The sequence below is a fragment of the Schistocerca piceifrons genome, chromosome 8 (genome assembly GCF_021461385.2).
Source record: "Schistocerca piceifrons isolate TAMUIC-IGC-003096 chromosome 8, iqSchPice1.1, whole genome shotgun sequence".
Classification (NCBI taxonomy): Eukaryota; Metazoa; Arthropoda; class Insecta; order Orthoptera; family Acrididae; genus Schistocerca; species Schistocerca piceifrons.
The window spans coordinates 170,563,165-170,589,959 of NC_060145.1; the positions used below are offsets into that span (position 1 = coordinate 170,563,165).

General features: G+C 43.7%; 1 long non-coding RNA gene and 1 pseudogene across 1 annotated transcript in view; one reads left to right on the forward strand and one right to left on the reverse strand.

Annotated features, from left to right (window-relative positions):
* Positions 1–26,795, reverse strand: part of LOC124711976 — a 611,250-nt gene that overhangs the window by 223,789 nt on the left and 360,666 nt on the right. The window lies entirely within an intron of this gene.
* LOC124712669 lies at positions 15,801–15,918 on the forward strand (annotated as a pseudogene).

Genomic DNA, 26,795 nt, shown 5'->3' on the forward strand with positions numbered 1-26,795 from the left:
AAAAGGGGTAAAGTTAATAAAGGAAGTAAATGTGCGGCCGTTACGTTAACAATTAACTAGCGGTAATTAGATATTTGAGATTTGGGGGAAATCACGGTCGCCAGTCCTAAGGACAATTACTATAGTAACTGAAAAAGAAAGGTTATTACACATATAATTAACACTAGAAGCGTGGCAACTGAAGGTTGACACGTGTAGTGTGAAAACTGAAAGTTTGTCAGAAGTAATAAATTTCGCTACACTCTGACTTAATTTAGCAAAAGAATTAATAAAACCGGAAAATCGAAAGTTAATTTAGTGACTGAAGTTAATAGTGAGCTTTCTTTCTGAAGCACATCGGAATTCAGTAAAATACGGTTAGTCTTGGACTACCCCAACAATCATTTCAAAAGCAACTTGACTCTACGCAATTTAGAAACAAGAGATTTTACTTTGAACTTGAATTAAATGATTCTGAACTATTAACAATAGTAAAATTTAGTACGTACCAAGCTGAGCTGCAGTCACAGGTAAGCTAAAATACGGTAACAAAACTCGCACTCTTAATTTGTGCTTGTGTAATCTAACTATTGTAGCCAGCTAATGCTTGAATTGAACTTTGAAATTAAAGCAGTGAAATGGAATTATGCTGGCGTTTGAATTTCAACGACACTCGGGTTCATTTCGGAAAAGGAAGGGACCCTGCTTGGCAATGCAATTGGGACAATGAGCAACAAAGGTTCATGCTAAGTTGCTGTAATTTTGCGAGGCAAATGGAACAATTTGAAAAGCTGAGGTCTGCCATACAGTTCTGAAACTTTACGTGCTTTTAGTCTTCCTTGTTGGTTGATTGAAGGTTTGAAGCCGTCGATCGAGGAGGTGGCGACAGCCACTCATTGTCGGCCGTCGCTGTTGCAGAAGCTGGATGTTGGCGCGCCTTCTTCTCCACACGGTCACCAGGCGAAACGGGCTCTTGATGTGCGCCAGCTAATGCTTCCCGTCCGCGACACCATGTCAGAAACTATCATCGCGAGTCGAGCGCAATTACATGCTGCCAAACCCCGAAAGCGCGGCAACTCGCGGGAGCGTCACACAACACCTGCTCCACTCGCTACTCCCGCCAGACCCTCACTGCTCTGCCCGCGCTCCACGCGGCAGAGTTAACACTACCAAAGATCCTACACACTTTGATTCTTCACACGACCCATCGATGTAATCGTTCGATAGCAGTTTTCCCTAGGCAAGACCCAGCGTAAAAATACAAATAATATTTACGAAACAAACCAATTATACATCGACATAAGTGCATAAATATATATATATACAAACAGTAAAACAATTACAATATATAAAGAGACAGAAATGTCATATCTTGAGGTAACAAAACAAGGAAAAAAAATAATAGTACAATAGATGGAAATAGGAGTATATGCATTTCCGGCGTTACACGTGCCCCACATTGTCTGAGGATGTTCGTGTAACGTAAACAGACTCAGAAAATGTCCCAAAAAAGAAACAGCGGAAATGCATATGCTCAAAACATCAACAAAATTTAGCATTCGTCTAATTAATCATAAATCAATTTTTAGACCATAATAACTGAGTGGAGACACTCCTAATCTTATTCCACTCTGTCATCTTGCACAAAATAAAACAGGTTGACAACATATTAAGATTCATAGAAGATATAGAAAATGGTTTAGCTAATCCAAAATCGTCAAAATCCGTAACACTATCATGAAATGGAATACTATTTACAAAATTAATCAGAGTACATGGTCATAAAAACAGGTAGATCAAAATACGCAAATTAATTGTTAATTACATAGAATACACATTTTATATAACCTTTTCGTAATTAATACGCTTGCCATGAGAGTCCACTTAATGCTAAACAAGAAAATAACACACATCAGATCGAAAAAAACATAAATATTGACAGTAGAATTCTTTCAGCTGTCCAGGAAGAAAAACAATTCCGCCTTCCGTACTCGCAAGTACAAAGAATGCCGACAGCGGCACAAGAGCCAACAGCGGCACAAGAGCCGACAGCGGCTCGCCTCGCCAGTATTGTTGCGCCCGCGTGTGCGGCACGCTTGATCTCACTCGCCCTTGTGACGGCGTTTCCAGAACGTCCGTTTCACTGAAATCTTTAGGAAAAACTCACTCCCGAGTAATCTCAAGGAGTCCCTTAATACTATCGCAGTGGATAACTCAACACTGTCCATCATCACACGCATGTACTAGCCTGAAACTTAAAACAGCGTCTAAGTACATCGGCAATGACTAGTAAATCACATATTTATGGAATCTTACAGCTATTTACAAAATCATATTTACATTCCTTAATCTACTGTGACTCAGCTGAAACTTAAACTAGCAGCTTGGATTTTTAAATTGATTAATATTCAGTAACTTTTAAATCATTTAATCAACATAAATTACTTATTAATTACAACTTCTTTAATGACCTCTAGGTCAGGCAAAAGCATAGCCACATGGCACATCCTTAAATCTTACACTCTATATCTACATACTGTACAAATTACCCTATCTGTGGTACTAATCAATCCTTGGTTGGTACAATTTCAGGTCTACAATGGTCCATTATAAACAAACTTAAATTTGGAGATTTCATTGTCTATCTCGCTCGATTTCTCATGAGCTTTTACAAGTACTAAGTCTCCGATTGCAAACTTAGCAAAACGCACTTTAGCGTCATTACGACGTATGCGAGCATCGGCTTTTAGCTTCATTACTTCTCGCAAACGATCGTTTTTCACACCAATACTAATGTCAATCCGTGGAGGGAATTTGATTATCTCTTCCAATTCACTTTCTACACTTTTGTCAATGCCAAACTTCCTCACATTACGGTAGTTCAAATTCATACCTACATCAATACCATTCGGCCAGTTAACAATGTGTATAGGCTGGTATTGCCTATGCACACCGTCTCCTGCCTCGTCAAAGCTAACTACTATCGTTTTATCTAGTGACATACATGTCAAAGTTTTGCTTTCGCAGTTAATCACTGCACGGTACTTTAATAGCCAATCTAACCCGATAATTACTTCCGTAGTTAAGTCTGGCACGACGACAAACTCTTGCTCAAATCGTGCCCCACATATCTCGAAGTTGACAAAAATCTGTTTTGTGACCGGTTTACTGGCCTTCCCAGTAACACCGATAATTTTCACTCCTGTTACTGGCATAACTACGATGCCGGGTCTGTCTTTCAGTAACTCAAATATTTTCCCAGATACAGCACTCAATTCTGCACCGGTGTCAATCAACACGTTTAGTTGTAGGTCGTGCATATTAACAGACACTACTATCTGTCTACACTTGTCCTCGACTGTTTCATTATTTTCCCACAGTAAATCCTCGTCTATATCCAGGTCATTCCGGAAAAAACCATCCGGCTTTGACCCTAAATCCGGTTTATCTGGCGGCTTTTTCAGCCTCTGTTCACATACAGTTTTAATTTCAACACGTTTGTCCTGAGGCATAGTCTGTAGCGTCGCCTCCAATACCGAAACCTTTTCCTGTAACTCGTCAACTAGCGAGTGTTGCTTTGCTATCAATTCACTAATTGTCACCTTCGTTGATTCCTCTTTAGCCAGATTGATCTCATCTGCCAATCTACCTGGAGAAATGTGCCCAGTAGTATCTGCAATTACTTCCTCTAGATCTGCGCAACCCACACTGTTATCGTCTGACCGTATAACGTCAGCTCTAACCTCATACACACTGTAATCTACCTGGTTTTCTACCAATCGTGTCCGGCTATCACTAAAATTTTCGCAATCTTTCTCCTTAATACTTTCGCAATGTTTAAACTGGAGGTTTGCGTCGGATGGGTCGGCTACTTCTACCACTGAAACTTTCGGTAAAGTCTGCCGGTTAGGGCCAGAACTTTCCGTTACTACTTCAACATCCAACTCTTGCGGGACGAAACACGACGCATCTTGCTCGTGCTCCCCGTTAACATCAACTATTTCTAGTAAAGTCTGCCGGTTAGGGCCAGAACTTTCCATCACTTCACAATCACTATCTTCCTGCGGGACGAGACGCGGCAAATCCTGCCCGTGCTCCCCATAAACACTTCTCCCGTACAGGCCCCTATAATCTCTTAGTTCGTCGTATAAGCGACCGAACTGCCTTAACCAGACCTCATCCCTCTCTGCATCCCCTCGCTCGATGACGGACGTTTTATCCGACATCTGATCTTCTTTCAACACTTGCGAATCATTCTTAAACTCAATCTCCAGTTCCGCTGTGGGTATTACAGCTGCCACTTTATAGTCGATTTCCGGAACACTACTTAAATTGTTCTCACTGACAGTGAATGTATTTTCTACTGCCGTGTCTACAGCTGATCTACTACTTGTGGGCGCACTCCTTTCTCCTAATACTGGCACACTCTCCCGCCGTTGATTATTCCATACGGAATTTTCATAACGACGACACCTGGGTTTTCTCCTGTTATTGGGCCGCCAAAATTTCTCCACGCCCGGTCGGCCCCTCACCGGCGCGGCTAATGGTTTCCCTGTCTCGTCCCAGCAGATACGCTCCCCGGATACTGCTGAGGCGGCTGGTCACACCCTCTGGCGTTATTACTATTCTGCGCAGCCCGTATCATGCTAGTATGATACTGGTTTCCGTCATTCCGGTTATTATTTGCATTGTACCGATTGTCATTACGGCCCGAACCATTATTGTTATTGCTGCCAAGATTGCGGTATGCATTATTCCCATAGTTATCGTTGTTGTGGTTCCTGTTGTTGTTACCACGGCCTCCACCACTGTCGCGATTATTGCGCCAATTGTCCTCGTCCTCAACTCTTTCCAGGAAATCATTGATTGTCCTGTAATTGCTTCCTACGTAGCGTTTTGTATCATCTGGAAGCTTCTTGTAGAGTTCCCAGACTATTTCGGATTCCGTGCGGCGATCACGCAAATATTCCAACTTGCGGATCCAGCCCTCACAAAACTCCTTCATCGAAACGCGCGAATTCGCATCGAAAGGCCTCGATACGACAAATTCGCGCCAGACACCTTGCTGTTTCTGCTCTGACCAGTATTCAGCCAGAAACAAATTTTTAAACTCGTCAAAAGTCAGGTTCGTAATGTTGAGGTTTAAGCCCCAACGCTTGGCATCACCAGCCAACACATCAATAACCGCATTAATTTTTCTCTCATTAGTCCATGATCTGGGTAAAACTCTTTCACAATTTTTAATGAAATCCGTCGGGTGTATACCGCCTTTTTTCAAGGGGTCGAACCGCTCCTCTTTCGTCAACAACTCCGAACTATGTGCACAGATTGGCACATAGCTCTGTTTTTCGTCAAGTTTCCTTTCTAATTCCGACACCCTCGTAATCACTTGGCAAGTGGTTGTCGCAAGCGTTTCCACTTCCCTCTTTTTCTCTTCGCAGGTATTAGCCTGCTTCGTCACTTTGGTATCTACTTCGGATACTAAAGCCTTTAAAGTTTCCACCTTCTGATGATCCTCTTTTCTCACTAATTGAATTTGTTCCGTCACCTTATTCTCGATGATCGGAGCAACTGCGTCTCCTACACTTTTCTCGATTCTGCTAATTTCGGAATCAAAACGAGTATTTATGCTCGCAATTTCCGCCTGAACGCCTATCATTTCCTGTTTAAGATTACCGATTTCGGTATTAATTACAACAATATCTTCTTTGATTTTATCAACTTTTGTGTTAACAACTCCAACATTGTTGATAACAACGTTAATAGCTTTGTTCTGATTGTCTAGCATCCGTTCAAATTTTTCAGACTGAGCTTCTTGCTTGGCAGCCTGAGCTTCTTGTTTGGCAGCCTGATCTTCTTGCTTGGCCGATTGACTCTTGATTTCGTTAATCAAAACATTCAATAAATCAGTTAAATTCCCGGAAACTACCGGTTTTACTTCCGTAGCGGCTTCCTCTTTAATTGTCCCCCCGTATTCGTCATCAAGGGATTCAGATTTGATTTTCACTTCTGATTCCGAAACATTTTCTAAACTTTGGAATTCCATTTCTGCTCTTTGTTGCGTTTCGGCGGTCGCGTCTTTCATGCTAGCCGCCTGCCCCTGAACAATGGGTACCGCGGCGCGCGTTTCCCACTGTTCGACCGATTGTTCCGTATCCAAGTCTACCAAATCTTGGCAATTGTTGCCTTCACTCATTTTAATAATTTTCAATATAACTGCCAAATCTCAAATATAATTAGGATTACTCCCACTACTTATTCTCGCTGACGTAACGGCCTGTACGTAACCAGTACTTTGTTACGAGATTTGCAACATACAAAATTCGTGTCCAGAACAACCTCAAATCCGAAGATTGTCCTGTCACCAGGTCGCCACGTGTAACCTCCCCCTCACTTATCAACCTTAATGACAGTGAAAAATTAAACCGCGTGTACCTAATGGAAATTTGGGAAAACCAATCGTCACCGAAGTTAATCTATCGGTAAAGAGGGAGGAAAGGGTTACATCTAAATGAAAGGAAAAATGCAAATGAAACTGGTGGAAATTAATTTTGAAAAGGGGTAAAGTTAATAAAGGAAGTAAATGTGCGGCCGTTACGTTAACAATTAACTAGCGGTAATTAGATATTTGAGATTTGGGGGAAATCACGGTCGCCAGTCCTAAGGACAATTACTATAGTAACTGAAAAAGAAAGGTTATTACACATATAATTAACACTAGAAGCGTGGCAACTGAAGGTTGACACGTGTAGTGTGAAAACTGAAAGTTTGTCAGAAGTAATAAATTTCGCTACACTCTGACTTAATTTAGCAAAAGAATTAATAAAACCGGAAAATCGAAAGTTAATTTAGTGACTGAAGTTAATAGTGAGCTTTCTTTCTGAAGCACATCGGAATCCAGTAAAATACGGTTAGTCTTGGACTACCCCAACAATCATTTCAAAAGCAACTTGACTCTACGCAATTTAGAAACAAGAGATTTTACTTTGAACTTGAATTAAATGATTCTGAACTATTAACAATAGTAAAATTTAGTACGTACCAAGCTGAGCTGCAGTCACAGGTAAGCTAAAATACGGTAACAAAACTCGCACTCTTAATTTGTGCTTGTGTAATCTAACTATTGTAGCCAGCTAATGCTTGAATTGAACTTTGAAATTAAAGCAGTGAAATGGAATTATGCTGGCGTTTGAATTTCAACGACACTCGGGTTCATTTCGGAAAAGGAAGGGACCCTGCTTGGCAATGCAATTGGGACAATGAGCAACAAAGGTTCATGCTAAGTTGCTGTAATTTTGCGAGGCAAATGGAACAATTTGAAAAGCTGAGGTCTGCCATACAGTTCTGAAACTTTACGTGCTTTTAGTCTTCCTTGTTGGTTGATTGAAGGTTTGAAGCCGTCGATCGAGGAGGTGGCGACAGCCACTCATTGTCGGCCGTCGCTGTTGCAGAATCTGGATGTTGGCGCGCCTTCTTCTCCACACGGTCACCAGGCGAAACGGGCTCTTGATGTGCGCCAGCTAATGCTTCCCGTCCGCGACACCATGTCAGAAACTATCATCGCGAGTCGAGCGCAATTACATGCTGCCAAACCCCGAAAGCGCGGCAACTCGCGGGAGCGTCACACAACACCTGCTCCACTCGCTACTCCCGCCAGACCCTCACTGCTCTGCCCGCGCTCCACGCGGCAGAGTTAACACTACCAAAGATCCTACACACTTTGATTCTTCACACGACCCATCGATGTAATCGTTCGATAGCAGTTTTCCCTAGGCAAGATCCAGCGTAAAAATACAAATAATATTTACGAAACAAACCAATTATACATCGACATAAGTGCATAAATATATATATACAAACAGTAAAACAATTACAATATATAAAGAGACAGAAATGTCATATCTTGAGGTAACAAAACAAGGAAAAAAAATAATAGTACAATAGATGGAAATAGGAGTATATGCATTTCCGGCGTTACAAAGTGATGATCCTTCTTCCAACTTCTGTACAAACACCTACTCCCGTCAGCCACCGCGCCCAGGATATTCTTAGGATGAACGATTAATACAATTTCTGAACAACACCTTCCTATATTCACCTTATGGTAAGTCGTCCAGTTCACGGCACTTCGCATTCTCGAGATGTTTCAGCGATTTGTCGACTCACAGCTGGAAACACAGACTAAGGACTGCTCTCGTCGTCAGGTCTACCGTGAAGTGGAAATTTTAACGTCTGTAAGTTAAACTCTTCCTTGCTATATTGTCTTCATTATGTTTAATACATGGAAATGGCAACTCAGTACTGTTCAGTTAAACTGCTGTGCAAGAACCATCTTGATAAGCTCACCACATAAAAAATTTGTCACTTCAGAGGGCACCCACAGATGAATCGTTAAACGTTTACAGATGGCGCAGCAATCGAGTCATTTCCTCAACCTCGCGCGCACTGTCTCTACGTTAGCGTATGGCAGTAGTAATCAGTGAGACGCTTACATTTCAAGCGGGCGTTGTACATAAACACTGGTAAATTAATGACATGACAAAGTGGAATAAAGGGGCCATCGTTCTTGGCCCTGCCCTTTGCATACGCTGTGTGAAGTTGCTGGATTTGTTGGTCTTCGCGGCAGATTTTTCAACGTGTCTATAAGCAGTAGTGTAACAGACGTGGCCACTACGTACGACATCAGAACTGTGGTCGGGAAAATATCCTGCCTGACAAGGACCGGAGATGCGTTTCACAGCTTGTGAATCAAAATCACTGACGAACCCGACAGCAGTTGCTGCTGGCAGTGGATAATGCGACGGGAACTGCATGCAATGAAGATTTGGAATCGGTCACTTCGCAAGAGGTCATTGCTCGCTCAGGCACATAAAGACGGCAACAACAAAGTTGGTTGGACTGGAAAAATATGTGACTGGTTTTTTGAGCACTCCCTCACCCCATTAAATCACGACTGGCCGGCAAAAATCACCTAACTTGAACCCCACAGGAAATCTGTGGGAGATATTGGAACAGTATAACGACGACATGAGCACTCCTACAGTTTGGTGGAAATGCGCGATCAAATCCTGAGTGATTGGCTTAACCTGGATGCGACGTACCTGCACAGCCTTGTGGACTTAATTTCCTAACCGCATCCAGGTGTTTATCAAGTCCAGGGGTGGAATTACACAGTATTAGAAGATGATCGTAATGATTTCTCTAGGGGTGGCTAAAAGTTTATTCTGTGAGTTTAAGTTTAATGTATAATTACGTAAAATACCATACTATATCAGCGGACAATGAAAAGTTAGTACAACAATTTCTGTTCTGCTCCGCATTTTTGATTCGATGCGACAATTTGAAACATATTTTGCTAGTTGGCCATAGTTGCAACTAGAGATTTTGTTAATAAGCAGGAGTTTCTAAACTGGATGTTGACTTAACTGAGACCCCAGAGTCCGTATCCTATTTCCACTCTCCGGCCAAAGTGAGAGATTTTAGTTACGAGCGGGTCCTCATAAAGGAGAACTATGCTGGAAGAAGTTGGCGCGGGGGTTAAGATGCTGGGAAAGATACTGACAAGGACCGTCGTTCATAACGTCGTCTGGCCAGTATAATTTTCCTGTGGTTTCCCTAACACAAGTAACGAAGATGCTGGTATGCCTCTGTTAGCCACAGTCGATTCCTTTGCTATCTTTTTCCGTCGTAAGAATTGATTAATGACTTCATTGTCGACTCGAGATTAATCTCTGATGCTACCTGCCAACATCTTTCTTTTTACCACATTCCCTACCTTCGCATCAAAGTTAAATTCAGTCCCATACTCAAACAATGAGTGTTGGGAACAATGTGTGAATCCAATGTTTCTGTGCTGTGCAAGGTCCTATCGGCGGATTTTTCCACTGTCTTCCTCAGATCGTTTATGAAGTGTCATATCATTTGAATGACTATAATGAGTGCCTGTGAAGTGCAATTTTGGGTTGATATGATTTCGAATGTACAGGGCTATTCAAAAAGAAGGAACAGATTTCAAACATTTGTTGCTTCTAAACTACAAGAAATAGAAACACAATTCCAACTTTCCTTGAAAGAGAATCGTTCAAATTTTTATGCATTCAATGTGAGGAGCATGTGACACGACAAATATCAAAACGGTAGGTAATTTCCTACCACACATGAACCACCTGGTTTCTCGTTATCAAATGCACAGCTTCAACAATGCGATGTCGAAAACTTTCAAGAGAGTCAGGCACAGGGGGGATAAAAACGCGGTCTTTTACCTAACCTCATAGATAAGTCACAGGGTGTGAGGTCTGGAGACCTGGGAGGGTACCGGCTATGAAATTCATCTTCTGCTCCTCTTCTTCCAATCCAACGGCTTGGAATGGTGTCATTCGGATAACGTAGGACGTGTTTAGAGAAATTCTGACACTTGAAAGTCTGCGACATTGCATTGTTGAAGCTGTGAATTCGATAACGAGAGACCAGCTACTTCGTGTGTGCCCATAAATGAGCCACCGCGTGATACTTGTCGTGTAACACATGGTGCCCACATTGAATGCATAAAAATTTGAATTTTTCTCGTTCCAGGAATGTTGAAATCATGTGTGTATCTTCTGTAGTTTGGCAGCAACAAATGTTTGATATCTGTTCCTTCTTTTTGAGTAGCCCTATATATTAATTGAAGGGTACTACTTCCATATTTGCGACTCCTCCCAAGGAAACCCAACTGCTTCATTGAGTTTAACGTACCTATTACAGAGGCGGATTACGTTCAACGGTGTCACACCCACTAATTGTCTGGTTTAGAATTTAATCCTCGACATTGGCGCACAGCCTGTTAATTAGGAATTACACGAACCACTCAATAGGCAAGTCAAATATTGGTGAAGGAAATCCTTGCCGCTCGTAGGATACCAACCGGCAACGTTCACGTCACGAGCTACTGCACTATCTAGCGTTACCGTACCTTAGCTACAGTACAAGTAAAAATAAAGAAATTTACAACTGAAGCGGTATTTTCATCCTCTGCTAAAATGCTCAATTGTGGATGTTCTTCCAACAGGATTGTTTGTAATGTTGAATAAAATAATTCGCATTTTAAGTGATTCATGTTACATGGATAACTATATCGTGCCATCGCACTTGTAAAGTACCTTACCCGAGAAAACCATTCTTAAATGCATTGCATACGTTTGTATCATGTCCAGGCCTTTTTTTTTTTTCAAATTTTATTCTGCCAGTAAGGAAAAGTCATGTCACAACTTGATACGGGATCGTAGAAGAATTAATAACTTTTAGTATTCCCATTTTCCTGTAACTAAAACATTTGTAAAATTATGGCTGCTCCTACACAAACTGCTTCGGATAAGCCTTGATAAATAGTCTGGGTGACTGGTTTGCAAAATAAAATTATCGTGAGTGTAGCTACTGGGTGGAAAATATACTTATTCCTTACACATACTCGCACATGCCTCTGAGAATTTATGATGTAAGTTCACGCAAACGTACAGTCACCCCTATGCCTGAGTTTTGGGTGTCAGAGACTAGGATACTTCCCTCATTCGTCTGCTGATTGCTTATCTTGTGACTACATTTCACGGTTTATTTAAGATTTAGTGTCTGGGGACAGATAAATTCATTCACGTTGCTCGTGTCATCTCAGGCTGACCCTCAGGAACGGCTTGAACCGCAGCAGAGGCCCATGTGTTGTTGAGAACTGACTCATGTCGCATTATCTTAAGTATGGATGTACCTCAGTACTTAATGGCTACAGTGAAATACGCAGTTGGTATGAAGGTGTTTCTCTGGTGGCGAGGGGTTCTTTTAAGTCACATACCCTCGATAATAGTAAATATTAACTTGGGAGTCTCTGATGGGGCGTGTTCAGAATTGAAACATGTCGTATTGATCCAAGACAAACATTCAGTCCTGGCTGAGGCAGCTGTGGACATAGCTCTGCCGAGATTTAGCGCTGTTCATATTATCTCGCCAAACTCTTTGCTCTCTGGCAGTTTAGTGTGGCTCGGCTAGGGCTGCCGGAGGCCAAACTCTCGTGTAAACGACGCTGAAGTATCGGTTTTCCCCCTGATTGAAAAAATATCGAGGGAATTCGGGCAGTGGCTTTAAAAGTATGGGGCATGTCAGGCTATTTCTGTACCATGTGTTTAGATCTTATAAATGAATGTCCTTCAACCACTTTTATCGAGAGACAATAGGTCGCAGAATTTTAGGATCCGAGACATGTTAATGAAGTTGGAAGAGGATTTAAATCAAAACAGATGGAATGCAGTAAGATTAAGAGAACTGTGGTGAAAAACAAACACCAGATACAGTCAAAAGCGAGGAGTCTAGGAATAACGATAGATAAAAATCTAAAATGGTCTGGGAACGTAACTGCAATGTGTAAGAAAGCATCGGCATCTCTCCGTGCACTACAAAAATAAAAAACGTGAGGAAGAAACTTGAACAAACACATATACTATGAATTATTGATGACAGTGACAGTGTGTCTTAGGAAAGTTCAGGGCTCCTGAAAGAGGTTATGAATGCCTGTGTTCGATATATCTCTGATGTTCGACTCTTTGATCATATTTCACCATCACATTAAGCACAGCTAAGCTGGCTGCAAGCAGACAAGCGCAGAGATTTCCATACACAGACATTTCTACTGTCTCATCAACTTACACTGTCCCCAAAATCTCTCATCGACTTTAATGCTCTTGTCTGAACAACGTAGCAGAAAAACATGTTCCCATCAGAGTAAAATCCTTTCTGTAGCATTCCATCGTTCAGCCTCTTTCTCGAAATCCTTGTTAGTAACAGGAACCAGACTCTGGAATAACTTCTCGCATTATCTTAGAGAAGGGAATAACATATCCAGCTTCAGAGGACAGTTAATGACATGTCTACTAAAGTCACATTAATGACAACAATTGTCCCTCTAAGCACTCCTTACCCCTGTACAGCTTTCTTTCCCACCACATCTTCCTCATTTCCCAGTATTTATAGCTGGTGGAGTCTCCTTAAATTTGCTACGCCCAGAACTCACTATATCAGAAAACATCTATTCTATGCACCTATAAATTCTTTATACAGGCTGAATCACCTAAAACTTGCACCGAAAGTATTGTGGAAATGGGAAGTGCTATTCATGTGTGGTTTTCCCAGAATTTATTGGTAGTCAAGGGCTCATATTGTTAGCCAATTAACGGATTGTAATAATAGTTAAAAAGTGTATTTTTTGTGTCAACGTATAGTTTTTTAAATGGAACATTGACTGCTGACACCAACAAAGTAAAAGAAGGGTAAATTAGAAAGTGAGCGGTGTTTGATGCAGGATCCTAGTGCGAGTCGTTAACGTGATATCGTATTTTGAAAAGTTCCCACACCAATACTTGTGCAATACCTGTGATAGAACACACTGCAGAACAAACAAGTTCTTACTGTAGTAATCTGGGTTTTGATCAGTAACGGTTCAACTGACCATCACAGATCGTGTTCAAAATGACCACCGGCAGCGACAATACATGCTTCCAGTCTGGTATGGAACGACTGCTGCACACGTGCTGGCAGTTCAGCGGAAATGTCCGAGAAGATTGCAGTCTCATCGGGTGTAGTTGGTACGTCCTTGCAGACAATATCTTTCAGGTTTCCCCACAGAAAAAAGTCTACAAGCGTCAAATCCTGGAAACGTACCGGCCAAAGCACAGGTCCTCTGCGCCCAATCCAAAGATTTGAAAACAATTCGTGAAGACATGCTTCAGTACTTCGTGGACTATAGGCTAGACACAGACCACAGGCTCCCCCAATCTGCAAAGGAACGTCTTCTAGCATTCGCGGAAGAGGGCCTGTTAGGAGGCTGCCGTCTCTAGTAATGGGCCTATGAACTGATTGTTCACTATCCCATACCACACGTTTACACTCCACGAACGCTGGCGTTCCACCGGACGAAGCAACCAGCGATTGTCAACAGACCAATAGTGCATGTTTCGGTGGTTTGCCTGGCCGTTATTAGTAAATGTGGCTTCATCATTGAACAAAATACATGATACGTCTGGAATATCCTGTCTTAATAGCCAGATACAGAAGTTAACACGATTCTCGTAATAACTGACATCAGCTTTTGATCGAGAGATACGTGACAGGGATAGAACCTACATCTATGGAGAATGCGTAGGACACTTGCCGAACTCATGCCAATTCCTCGTGCGATTGCGCGGGAGCTAACGTGAGGATCAACTGCAACAGCACTCTTCTGTCGTCACTTGTTTCCTTCTGTATCATTGTCTAGATGTTCCACTAGCACTTTCATACAACTGGTTGAACGGGTCGATAAATAATGTCCGGGATGGTTGACGCTATCGGGATATTTTGCTGCATACACCGTACAAGAGCGAACTACGTTCTTCCTACTCTCTCCATACGCCATAAACCTGTCGGCTTTTTCTGCAGTGGTAAATCCCATCGTCCACTAACAACCTACTGCTTAGACTGCCACACGCTGACAGACTAGTAAGGCTCAGCGCACTCAACGAACACACACGCACACTGTAAGCAAACAAAACAACGTCGTACCTAGCAACTACGCAGGTTGAATGTCACAAAGAGAACTTTTCAAAATACAATGTGGAGTAAAAGACTGGAATTAGAATCCTGCATCAAACACCCCTGACTTTCCAATTTACCCTACTTTTATTCTGTTAACCTCAAGAAGCATTATTCCGTTTAAAAATGTTTATGTTAGCAAAAAAATACACATTCTAAGTATTATAACAGTGTGTTGATTGGCTAACAATACGACCCCCTGATTACCATTACATTCTGCAAAACCGCATATCAATAGCACTTTTCATTTTCGCAATATTTGCAGTGCAAGTTTTAGGTACTTCGCCTGTATATTTGTCACTATCATCATTATTACGAGGGTAATCCCAAAAGTAAGGTCCCCTATTTTTTATAAGTACATAGACCTGTTTATTTCTACAATGGTTTGCTTCAGCTTACAGCTTGAACATTTAGCTATTTTTCGAGATAATCACCGTTTCTGTTGATGCATTTTTGTAGACGCTGTGGTAGTTTTTGTATGCCCATATCATACCAGCTCGCCGCCATGCTGTTCAGAAAGTTATGAACCTCTTCTTTCACCTCGTCGTCGGAGCTGAATCACTTTCCGGCCAAATGTTCTTTTAACCTAGGGAACAAGTGATAGTCACTGGGCGCCAGGTCAGGACTATAGGTGGGTGATTATGTTCCACTGAAACTGTTGCAGGAGAACAACAGTTGGCCGAGCGATGTGTGGGCGAGCGTTGTCATGGAGAATGTGTACGCCCTTGCTCAACATTCCTCTTCACCGGTTATGAATTGCCCGTTTGAGTTTTTTCAGAGCCTCACAGTACCTGTCTGCGTTAAATGTAGTCCCAGCGATTCAGCTTCGACGACGAGGTGAAAGAAGAGATTCATAACTTTCTGAACAGCATGACGGCGACCTGGTATGACATGGGCATACAAAAACTGCCACAGCGTCTACAAAAATTCATCGACAGAAATGGTGATTATGTCGAAAAACAGTTAAATGTTCAAGCTGTAAACTGATGTAAACCATTGTAGAAGTAAACAGGTCTATGTATTTATAAAAGAGTAGGGGACCCTACTATTGGGATTACCCTCGTATTATTATTATCATTATTATTACTATTCATATTAAAATTGTTATTTGAAGGTAACTAGGTTGTAACAATGGTACTGTATGTGTGAAACCCTCGTCCGATGTAAGAGAGTGCCTGATAGCCCTAATCAGGTAAGGTTAAATAAATAAATGTGTTACTATAGAGAAATAGAGCAACGGCCTTGCCGCAGTGGATACACCGGTTCCCGTGAGATCACTGAAGTTAAGCGCTGTCGGGCGTGGTCGGCACTTGGATGGGTGACCATCCGGGCCGCCATGCGCTGTTGCCATTTTTCGGGGTGCACTCAGCCTCGTGATGCCAATTGGGGAGCTGCTCGACCGAATAGTGGCGGCTCCGGTCAAGAAGACCATCATAACGACTGGGAGAGCGGTGTGCTGACCCCACGCCCTCCTATCCACATCCTCCACTGAGGCTGTCAATTCAACTAAGTACCTGGGTGTTAAAATTACGAACAACTTCAGTTGGAAAGACCACATAGATAATATTGTGGGGAAGGCGAGCCAAAGGTTGCGTTTCATTGGCAGGACACTTAGAAGATGCAACAAGTCCACTAAAGAGACGGCTTACACTACACTCGTTCGTCCTCTGTTAGAATATTGCTGCGCGGTGTGGGATCCTTACCAGGTGGGACTGACGGAGGACATCGAAAGGGTGCAAAAAAGGGCAGCTCGTTTTGTATTATCACGTAATAGGGGAGAGAGTGCGGCAGATATGATACGCGAATTGGGATGGAAGTCATTACAGCAAAGTCGTTTATCGTCGCGGCGAGATATATTTAGGAAATTTCAGTCACCAACTTTCTCTTCCAAATGCGAAAATATTTTGTTGAGCCCAACCTACATAGGTAGGAATGATCATCAAAATAAAATAAGAAAAATCAGAGCTCGAACAGAAAGGTTTAGGTGTTCGTTTTTCCCGCGCGCTGTTCGGGAGTGGAATGGTAGATAGTATGATTGTGGTTCGATGAACCCTCTGCCAAGCACTTAAATGTGAATTGCAGAGTAGTCATGTAGATGTAGATGTAGATGAGGATAACACGGCGGTCGGATGGTCCCGGTAGGACACTCGTGGCCTGAGGACGGAGTGCTATAGAGAAATAGAGCAATGAGAAAAACCAGATGTACACTCCTGGAAATTGAAATAAGAACACCGTGAATTCATTGTCCCAGGAAGGGGAAACTTTATTGACACATTCCTGGGGTCAGATACATCACATGATCACACTGACAGAACCACAGGCACATAGACACAGGCAACAGAGCATGCACAATGTCGGCACTAGTACAGTGTATATCCACCTTTCGCAGCAATGCAGGCTGCTATTCTCCCATGGAGACGATCGTAGAGATGCTGGATGTAGTCCTGTGGAACGGCTTGCCATGCCATTTCCATCTGGCGCCTCAGTTGGACCAGCGTTCGTGCTGGACGTGCAGACCGCGTGAGACGACGCTTCATCCAGTCCCTAACATGCTCAATGGGTGACAGATCCGGAGATCTTGCTGGCCAGGGTAGTTGACTTACACCTTCTAGAGCACGTTGGGTGGCACGGGATACATGCGGACGTGCATTGTCCTGTTGAAACAGCAAGTTCCCTTGCCGGTCTAGGAATGGTAGAACGATGGGTTCGATGACGGTTTGGATGTACCGTGCACTATTCAGTGTCCCCTAGACGATCACCAGTGGTGTACGGCCAGTGTAGGAGATCGCTCCCCACACCATGATGCCGGGTGTTGGCCCTGTGTGCCTCGGTCGTATGCAGTCCTGATTGTGGCGCTCACCTGCACGGCGCCAAACACGCATACGACCATCATTGGCACCAAGGCAGAAGCGACTCTCATCGCTGAAGACGACACGTCTCCATTCGTCCCTCCATTCACGCCTGTCGCGACACCACTGGAGGCGGGCTGCACGATGTTGGGGCGTGAGCGGAAGACGGCCTAACGGTGTGCGGGACCGTAGCCCAGCTTCATGGAGACGGTTGCGAATGGTGCTCGCCGATGCCCCAGGAGCAACAGTGTCCCTAATTTGCTGGGAAGTGGCGGTGCGGTCCCCTACGGCACTGCGTAGGATCCTACGGTCTTGGCGTGCATCCGTGCGTCGCTGCGGTCCGGTCCCAGGTCGACGGGCACGTGCACCTTCCGCCGACCACTGGCGACAACATCGATGTACTGTGGAGACCTCACGCCCCACGTGTTGAGCAATTCGGCGGTACGTCCACCCGGCCTCCCGCATGCCCACTATACGCCCTCGCTCAAAGTCCGTCAACTGCACATACGGTTCACGTCCACGCTGTCGCGGCATGCTACCAGTGTTAAAGACTGCGATGGAGCTCCGTATGCCACGGCAAACTGGCTGACACTGACGGCGGCGGTGCACAAATGCTGCGCAGCTAGCGCCATTCGACGGCCAACACCGCGGTTCCTGGTGTGTCCGCTGTGCCGTGCGTGTGATCATTGCTTGTACAGCCCTCTCGCAGTGTCCGGAGCAAGTATGGTGGGTCTGACACACCGGTGTCAATGTGTTTTTTTTTTCCATTTCCAGGAGTGTAGATTAATTGAAAACCAGAAAAGTATAAACGATATTAAATACATAAGAGGAATCTCAGAAAAAGTAGTCGAATTAGCTTACAAACGAATTAGTTCCATGGAAACCATTCAGGTTTGCGCAACAACATGCTAACATTGTGATGTAATTACAGTAACTAGTAAATGACAGCAAACCAGTCTACAAGATTACAACATTATAAACTTTGCCTACACTGTATTATGGCCATGGAGTTTACTCTAAATGTTGGTAAAACGGACGTTTCTGTACTTTCTGTTTACTTATCAGCTGTTTCGTGTGTGAAGGATGAAGCAAATATCTCTTAACAACCTACTGAAAAATTGTCATTACTGTCCATTTCAGTCCTGTATGCATGTGATTGCTTTTAGTTAGAAACGCTGTTCTTTTCTCTTTAAAACTGCTTACGGGAAAATGAGTAATCCCGGGCGTGGGTTTCTAACGGTGCGGGAGACAAGAGCACACCGGCGCTGACTTAAGAATAGTGCATTATCTGCTCTCTCGTGTGAAGAGTTGCACGAGCGTGCTGCGCGGAACTGATGTTTCAAATCGGGAAAGCGGGAGTCGTGAGACGGCAGCGTGTGGTGGGAGTGCCGTGTGAGCGTGAAGCAACAGGCGCCGCGGGGAGCCGCCGTATCTGTGGTCGGCGGTCGGTGGTCGGCGGTCGCGCCCCGCTGCCTCCAGGGCGAGAGGCCGAGCCGAGCTGCAGGGCTGCGCTGCGCTGCGCTGCGGTTTGTAATCCGACACCCGCTGCGCAGACCCTGGCTCCTGCACGCCGGGGCGCTCACGAAGCCAGGCAGCTCAGAGGCGACGCCGGTCCAGCGGGGCGGCCACTGCTTCAGACAAGACGTTAAAACCACAACACGCAGCTGCTCCAGACGGAGGTGACATAAGCAGGCGCAGAGCTTGCTTTCCTACCCACCCCCCCCTCCCTCCCTCCCTCTTCTTCTCAAATAGCTAAATATTTGTGCCAACGAGTAATATACACTGCTGCCCGTTTCACTCGCTTCAGTTTAAGCTGTCCTTTCAGGTTCCTGCCTTATCACACACTCGGAAATCACCACATATTCACGAATAAACAGCAAATGTTTGTGCCCAGAGGAATAATATGAATCTTATTCCTGCCCATTTCATGCGCAGCGATTTAATGCTTCCGTTGTTGTTGGGATTGAACCGTGGCGGGTCCTTCGACCATAGATACTAGAAGACTGGCCTTGCTGTGCAGAAGCTATAGGGCTGGTGTGGCTCCAACATAAACCACGTGACTGTTGGCAAAACGTGGCGGGATTTCAAATCAGCGGTCTGCTATCCTATGTTTGTATCGTATTTTCCCCACATTTCTCAATTGACTGTCAAACGCTTCCAACAAAAATTACTTTTTTATTTGCGAAAAATTATGCCAGAACTATATTTGACCTAGATTTGTTCACAGTATCATATATAAAATGTAACAAATACATCGAACGCCACTCTGGTGGGCAGTGGGACGAAATTACTATATACTATCAATTAAAGTAAAATATTGTTAAAATTCTTTTAAACTATAAGAGTGGGCTCGTGTCAAAACTTTAAACATTGGATTCGCCGCGTTTTGAGCTCTAGTCACTAATAAAAGAAGATGGGATATGGGAATTATGTCAACTATAGGTGCCAAAATTGTCGACTTTAGGAGCAGGTCCATTTTAGAGTATCAATTTTAGGTGCACTTCAAAGGTTCAGTTCCCACTATTTTTACAAAAGTTTACACTATCAGTTTTAAAAAAATGGTATTTTAGATGAAAGGTGAGACTTTGAAGTTTCAGAAAATAATTTTGGAGCCTAGGTTTAAAAATGACGGACACTGTAAACATAAATTATGAATATACATTGTAAATAATAACTAACCTATCAAAACACTTCTCCGCGAAGTGCTTCGAGCAAAGGCGCGTATGTGCATATGGCTTAAAATTTTTACCGTTTCAGGGCCTGTATCCAAAGCTGTCTTCGGTTTTCATCCTTAGGGAACCTATGAGTAGGAACGAGAAACAATTATACTTACTTCTGTAACCGAATTATCACAGATACTTCCCAAAATGTAAAATGAGTCTGAATGTACAGGCATCACTTTCAACATTTTAATTTACGTGATACTCTATTTCAAGTGTAAAAAACATATAAAAATCACTTCAGCAGATTTCAATAAACGCATCTCCACTATCATAGAAACACTTACACGTGAAATGTAATGCCATTTCCCCCGACAAAACGCTGAGTACAGCCATAAGCGCAACAGGAAACAATCATGTTTTGCCAACATTCACGTGACTTCAGCCCAGAGATGTTGGAGCCACGAAAATGACGTCAGGGCCAGTCTATTATATTTATGGTCGAAGGGCGGGACTGGTGCCAGGGCTATCTTTGGGTAGGCACTATCGATTCCCTCTGTCAGAGGTTTGTCTTTGGAGCGTGGGCCGGCTCAGGATATAGCGGGCAGTATGGAGTGGAAAGTGACAACAACGTTGGGCACGGTACGCCGAAGTGCGCGTATTAGCGAGACGTCGGAGAGACGACAGCGAGCGCGGTGTGCCTGAGTACGGGCGGCAGTTGGCGCCTGATCGTTCTGGGGTCAGTAACAGCGGGCCGGCGCTGTGGCTTCTTGGCAACCTCGTGAAGCTTCCGTGAAGAAACACGCTGTTACTATCGGACTAAGCAACGTCTGGTGTCTTCGCCACATCGATCCAGCAGCTGGCATCAAGTTAAGTAATTTAAGTCCTACCAACGATTAGTGAAATATAATGATGATTGCTCTCGAGGCAGCAAAGCGTTGCAAGGACTGTGATGTGATATTTCCTGCCTCTTATTAAGTGTGGGTTTGCTCCTTCATAGTGTTGTTCTTACTTCAGCTGGCAAGTGTCTAAAACATTGATACGTGTGCGCAGCCTTACCGAACGATCTATATTCCGTGTCTAAAGACTGACGTGTGGTACCTTACAGGCCCACATAAGGTGCTCCATGTGATGCTTGGGTTTTAATGAGCCAGTTCCATTTGCATCATTCGTGTACGTGGTTCTGCTTAAAGGAATGAAATCAGTTTTATTATTGTCAATTTTGTCTAAATAGTTTTCTGTATAAGTTTGAGTATTAAGGTGAAGGAAGGGTCGTTTGGTTCCCTGCTGTCGCTTCTGATTTATGTTTCAGAGATCGGAAGCAGTGAGCCACCGAAGTGCAGAGCCTCCCCTTTTAAATTACTAGCGGGCATACGGGCGGTGGACTTCGCCTGAGCTCGCGTGTGCTGTTTGGTTCCGATTTCGGTGTTCTGAACGGGGTGGAAGTACAAACGGAGTCCACATCTTAATTCGAAGATAAGTACTCAGTTGCCTCCACCGTTCGTGGCCAAGTCGCGGGCTCACAATCGCGGGCCCCAGTTATTGTACAAGCTGCAGTTTTCTAAAACTTGTGGTGCCTCTGCAAGGTTGCCCGGGTTAAATGTTTTAAATATTTGTTTTAAGAATTTTGAGGGATTTCTAGAAGAATGTGTCTTAATTGAAACAGTTTTCTAAAACTGCGGTGCAATTCAGCCTTACTGGGGTATGTCAATTTTGATGGGGAAATAACTGGGTTATTATTGATCAGGTTGTCTATAACCTTGTAAAGTTGTTTGGTAATATCTCGCCCGGGAGGGGCGGTTTTCAATCTATGTGTAAATAATAATTGATTTCCTGGTTATTTGATGTAAAGTTCATTTTAAATGATTTACTTGGCCCGAGTGGCGTTTTTTTTTTTTTTTAATGTTTGCAAAGAGATTAATTCACTTGTGGTTTCATATAACAAGCAGTTTTTAAAATTAGCCTGAGTGGCGGTTTTTTTAATGGTTTTAAAGAGATTAATTCATTTGTGGTTTTATATAACAAGCAGTTTGTAAAGTTTTCCTGAATGGCGTTTGTTAAAGAAATTATTATCTGATTTATGATTGTAATTCTCGTAATGATTTATCTATGATGCAAATAAATATGTTGAAATGAAATGCTCACTTTTATGGGTCAAGTCCTTCCCCTCCCCTTCTACATCTACATCTACATCTACATTGATACTCCGCAAGCCACCCAACGGTGTGTGGCGGAGGGCACTTTACGTGCCACTGTCATTACCTCCCTTTCCTGTTCCAGTCGCGTATGGTTCGCGGGAAGAACGACTGTCTGAAAGCCTCCGTGCGCGCTCTAATCTCTCTAATTTTACATTCGTGATCTCCTCGGGAAGTATAAGTAGGGGGAAGCAATATATTCGATACCTCATCCAGAAACGCACCGGCCGGCCGGTGTGGCCGTGCGGTTAAAGGCGCTTCAGTCTGGAACCGCGTGACCGCTACGGTCGCAGGTTCGAATCCTGCCTCGGGCATGGATGTGTGTGATGTCCTTAGGTTAGTTAGGTTTAATTAGTTCTAAGTTCTAGGCGACTGATGACCTCAGAAGTTAAGTCGCATAGTGCTCAGAGCCATTTGAACCATTTGAACCAGAAACGCACCCTCTCGAAACCTGGCGAGCAAGCTACACCGCGATGCAGAGCGCCTCTCTTGCAGAGTCTGCCACTTGAGTTTATTAAACATCTCCGTAACGCTATCACGGTTACCAAATAACCCAGTGACGAAACGCGCCGCTCTTCTTTGGATCTTCTCTATCTCCTCCGTCAACCCGACCTGGTACGGATCCCACACTGATGAGCAATACTCAAGTATAGGTCGAACGAGTGTTTTGTAAGCCACCTCCTTTGTTGATGGACTACATTTTCTAAGCACTCTCCCAATGAATCTCAACCTAGTACCCGCCTTACCAACAATTAGTTTTATATGATCATTCCACTTCAAATCGTTCCGTACGCATACTCCCAGATATTTTACAGAAGTAACTGCTACCAGTGTTTGTTCCGCTATCATATAATCATACAATAAAGGATCCTTCTTTCTATGTATTCGCAATACATTACATTTGTCTATGTTAAGGGTCAGTTGCCACTCCCTGCACCAAGTGCCTATCCGCTGCAGATCTTCCTGTATTTCGCTACAATTTTCTAATGCAGCAACTTCTCTGTATACTACAGCATCATCCGCGAAAAGCCGCATGGAACTTCCCTTATATTAAAGGTTAAGGAAATTGCAGTTCAAAATTGAAATAACGTCCCAGGGATGCATATTTCCCACTAAAGTAATATGTCTGTATCTCATATCTGCCTTGTGCTAACATGTAGCGAGATGCTTTCGGAAATCTGAGATAAATACTGCGCACCATGGGGTGGATGTATACAGGGTGTTTGACTATTCATGTAACACATTTCTAGAGATTATAGAGTGGTATTAGTGGATCAAGTTTTACATAGGAATCCGTGTCCGGAAACGTCATCCAACGACGCTACAGAGCGTTGAAATTATTGGCGCGGGGCTCTAAATGGATGTACCGGGTAATCAAAAAATCAGTATAAATTTGAAAACTTAATAAGCCACGGAATAATGTAGATAGACAGGTAAAAATTGACACACATGCTTGGAATGACATGGGGTTTTGTTAGAACCAAAAAAATCAAAGTTCACAAAATATCCGACAGATGGCGCTGGACGGCAAAACGTCAGTGACTGCGCATGACAATCGTGTAGAAAAGGAGCTGTAATGAGAGAGAGAATCAGATGCACCAGCAGTCGCAGCATGTTGACGTTAACTAAAAAGGCGCTTTTAGTGCAGCTGTATTATCAGAATGGGGAATGTGTTAGTTCAGCGTTACGATCCTATCGCCATAGGAAGGGGATTCGAATGGGTAAAGGTCCGCTGACAAATGCAGCTGTGACGAGAATGATTTCGAAGTTCGAAGCCACGGGTTGTTTAGACGATAGACCCCATAGTGAACGACCGAGCACAAGGCGTAATGCTGCTGAGACAGTTCAGGAAGAAATGGAGACTGTAGCGGGTTCGTCTATGCACGGGAAAGTCAGCGCTCGTGCAATCGCACGTCGCACCGGCATTCCATACACTACTGTTTGGTTGGCACTTAGGCGTACCCTCCGATGCTATCCGTACAAAATCCATCGGCATCATGAACTGTTACTTGGCGATTTAGTGAAGGGGAAGGCATTTGTGGTGTGGGCGTTTCAAAAGATGGCGGAAGATGACGATTGGTTGAGTAACGTTCTGTGGACCGACGAAGCTCATTTCACGCTCCGAGGGTCTGTCAACGCCCACAACTGCAGAGTTTGGGCTACCGAAAACCTAGAACTGTCGTGGAAACCCCATTGCACGACGAGAAAGTCACGGTATGGGTTGGATTTACCACATCTACCGTTATCAGGCCTTTTTTCTTCGAGGAAATGCGTGATTCTGGTTCTGTAACTGCTACCGTGACGGGTGAGAGGTACGCCGATATGTTACAGAATCGCATCATCCCCAGCCTGGCTGATGAACACCTACTGGAACGTACGATGTTTATGCAGGATGGCGCTCCACCCCATATTGATAGACGTGTGAAAGATCTCTTGCGCGCGTCTTTGGTGATGATCTTGTGCTCAGCCACCACTTTCGTCATGCTTGGCCTCCCAGGTCCCCAGACATCAGTCCGTGCGATTATTGGCTTTGGGGTTACCTGAAGTCGCAAGTGTATCGTGATCGACCGACATCTCTAGGGATGCTGAAAGACAACAACCGACGCCAATGCCTCACCATAACTCTGGACATACTTTACAGTACTGTTCACAACATTATTCCTCGGTTACTGTACCTCTCTATCTACATTATTCCGTGATTTATTCAGTTTTCAAATTTATGCTGAATTTTTGATCGCCCGGTATATACAGGCTGACTCCGTGATGATGTTACAAACTTTCTATTACAATGGAGAGGGTAGAATCCCTCCAAGACCCGCTGTTCGGCAGTATCCTCGGTGTTATCCGTGCACCTCTGTTGAGCAGTTTAAAAATGTATATGTTCATCGATATCCACCCGCCGGTAGGACAGGTAACTCCTTCGATGTTAGCATCTCTTGGGCGCGTGCAAAATCTGAACGGTATTGAAAGGTCGCAGCGTATTCGGTTATCGTAATATTGAAGTTAGAGGGCTTGCACAAGATGAATCACGTATGGATGGTAGTGGAGATCATTCTTCAAAATACAGGGTGTATATAAATTATGTACACAAAACCCTTAATTTTGAAAAGTGTAAATAACTTGCAGAAATATTTGATACAGCACTGAATGCAAAATATCTTCAACTTTTATTCCCGCCTAACACTGCTAGTTCCCGACATTCCCGATAGGTGACATTTGCGAATGAGTTATCCAACAGTCATAATGGAACTTCCTGGCAGATTAAAACTGTGTGCCCGACCGAGACTCGAACTCGGGACCTTTGCCTTTCGCGGCCACGTGCTCTACCATCTGAGCTACCGAAGCACGGCCTACGCCCGGTCCTCACAGCTTTACTTCTGCCAGTATCTCGTCTCCTACCTTCCAAACTTTACAGAAGATCTCCTGTGAACCCTGCAGCACTAGCACTCCTGAAAGAAAGGATACTGCGGAGACATGGCTTAGCCACAGCCTGGGGGATGTTTCCAGAATGAGATTTTCACTCTGCAGTGGAGTGTGCGCTGATATGAAACTTCCTGGCAGATTAAAACTGTGTGTCCGACCGAGACTCGAACTCGGGACCTTTGCCTTTCTCGGCCAAGTGTTTTACCATCTGAGCTACCGAAGCACGACTCACGCCTGGTCCTCACAGCTTTACTTCTGCCAGTATCTCGTCTCCTACCTTCCAAACTTTACGGAAGCTCTCCTGCGAACCGCTGCACAGTGATAATTTCATTCTGGAGTCATAATGGAGTCGTATAATGGAGCAGAGCGTACCCAGGTTGTTTATGGTTACATTAATCCAAATCGCCTGCTATGTTCAGAGAAAATTCAGGAATAAGCTTCGGAAGTCATCACCTCAAAGACAAACTGTGATTAAATGGTGCAATCGTTTCACCGAAACTGACTGCGTATGCTATAGGACGTCGGGTCAGGGACCATCCTTTTTAGCCAGGTAAATTGTAACTAGCATATAGTAGCTGGACATGCTTAAACATCATCTAATTTCTCAGTTACAACAGGATATGGGCGTAGATTTTATTTTCCGGAAAGACTGCACGCCACCACATTATCACCGTGAACCTGTCACTTATTTCTGTAGGACTGTACTGAACTGGTTTGGAGGTGGTGGAACAATATCCTGGCCACCACGATCATCTGATTTGACATCAATGGATTTCTGTGTAGGGGATTACATTAAAGACAGTGTGTTTGTTCCTCTGCTTGTGGCAAAAGTCGGCGAGCTGTGACAATTGATAACACAAGCAGTTGTCACCATTCGATAAAGCTTGCTTCATAGGATTTGGCAGGAAGTTGATTAAAGATGGGACATTTGTCGTGTTACAAAAGGTGGCCACACTGAAAATTTGTAGATGAAACTTGAAGATGTACTGCATTCAGTGTTGCACCAAACACTTTTTAAGTTTTCAACTATTTCACAATTAAAGGTTTCTTCTGTACATGTAGTTTATAAACACCCTGTATTTCACACTGATGAATTACTC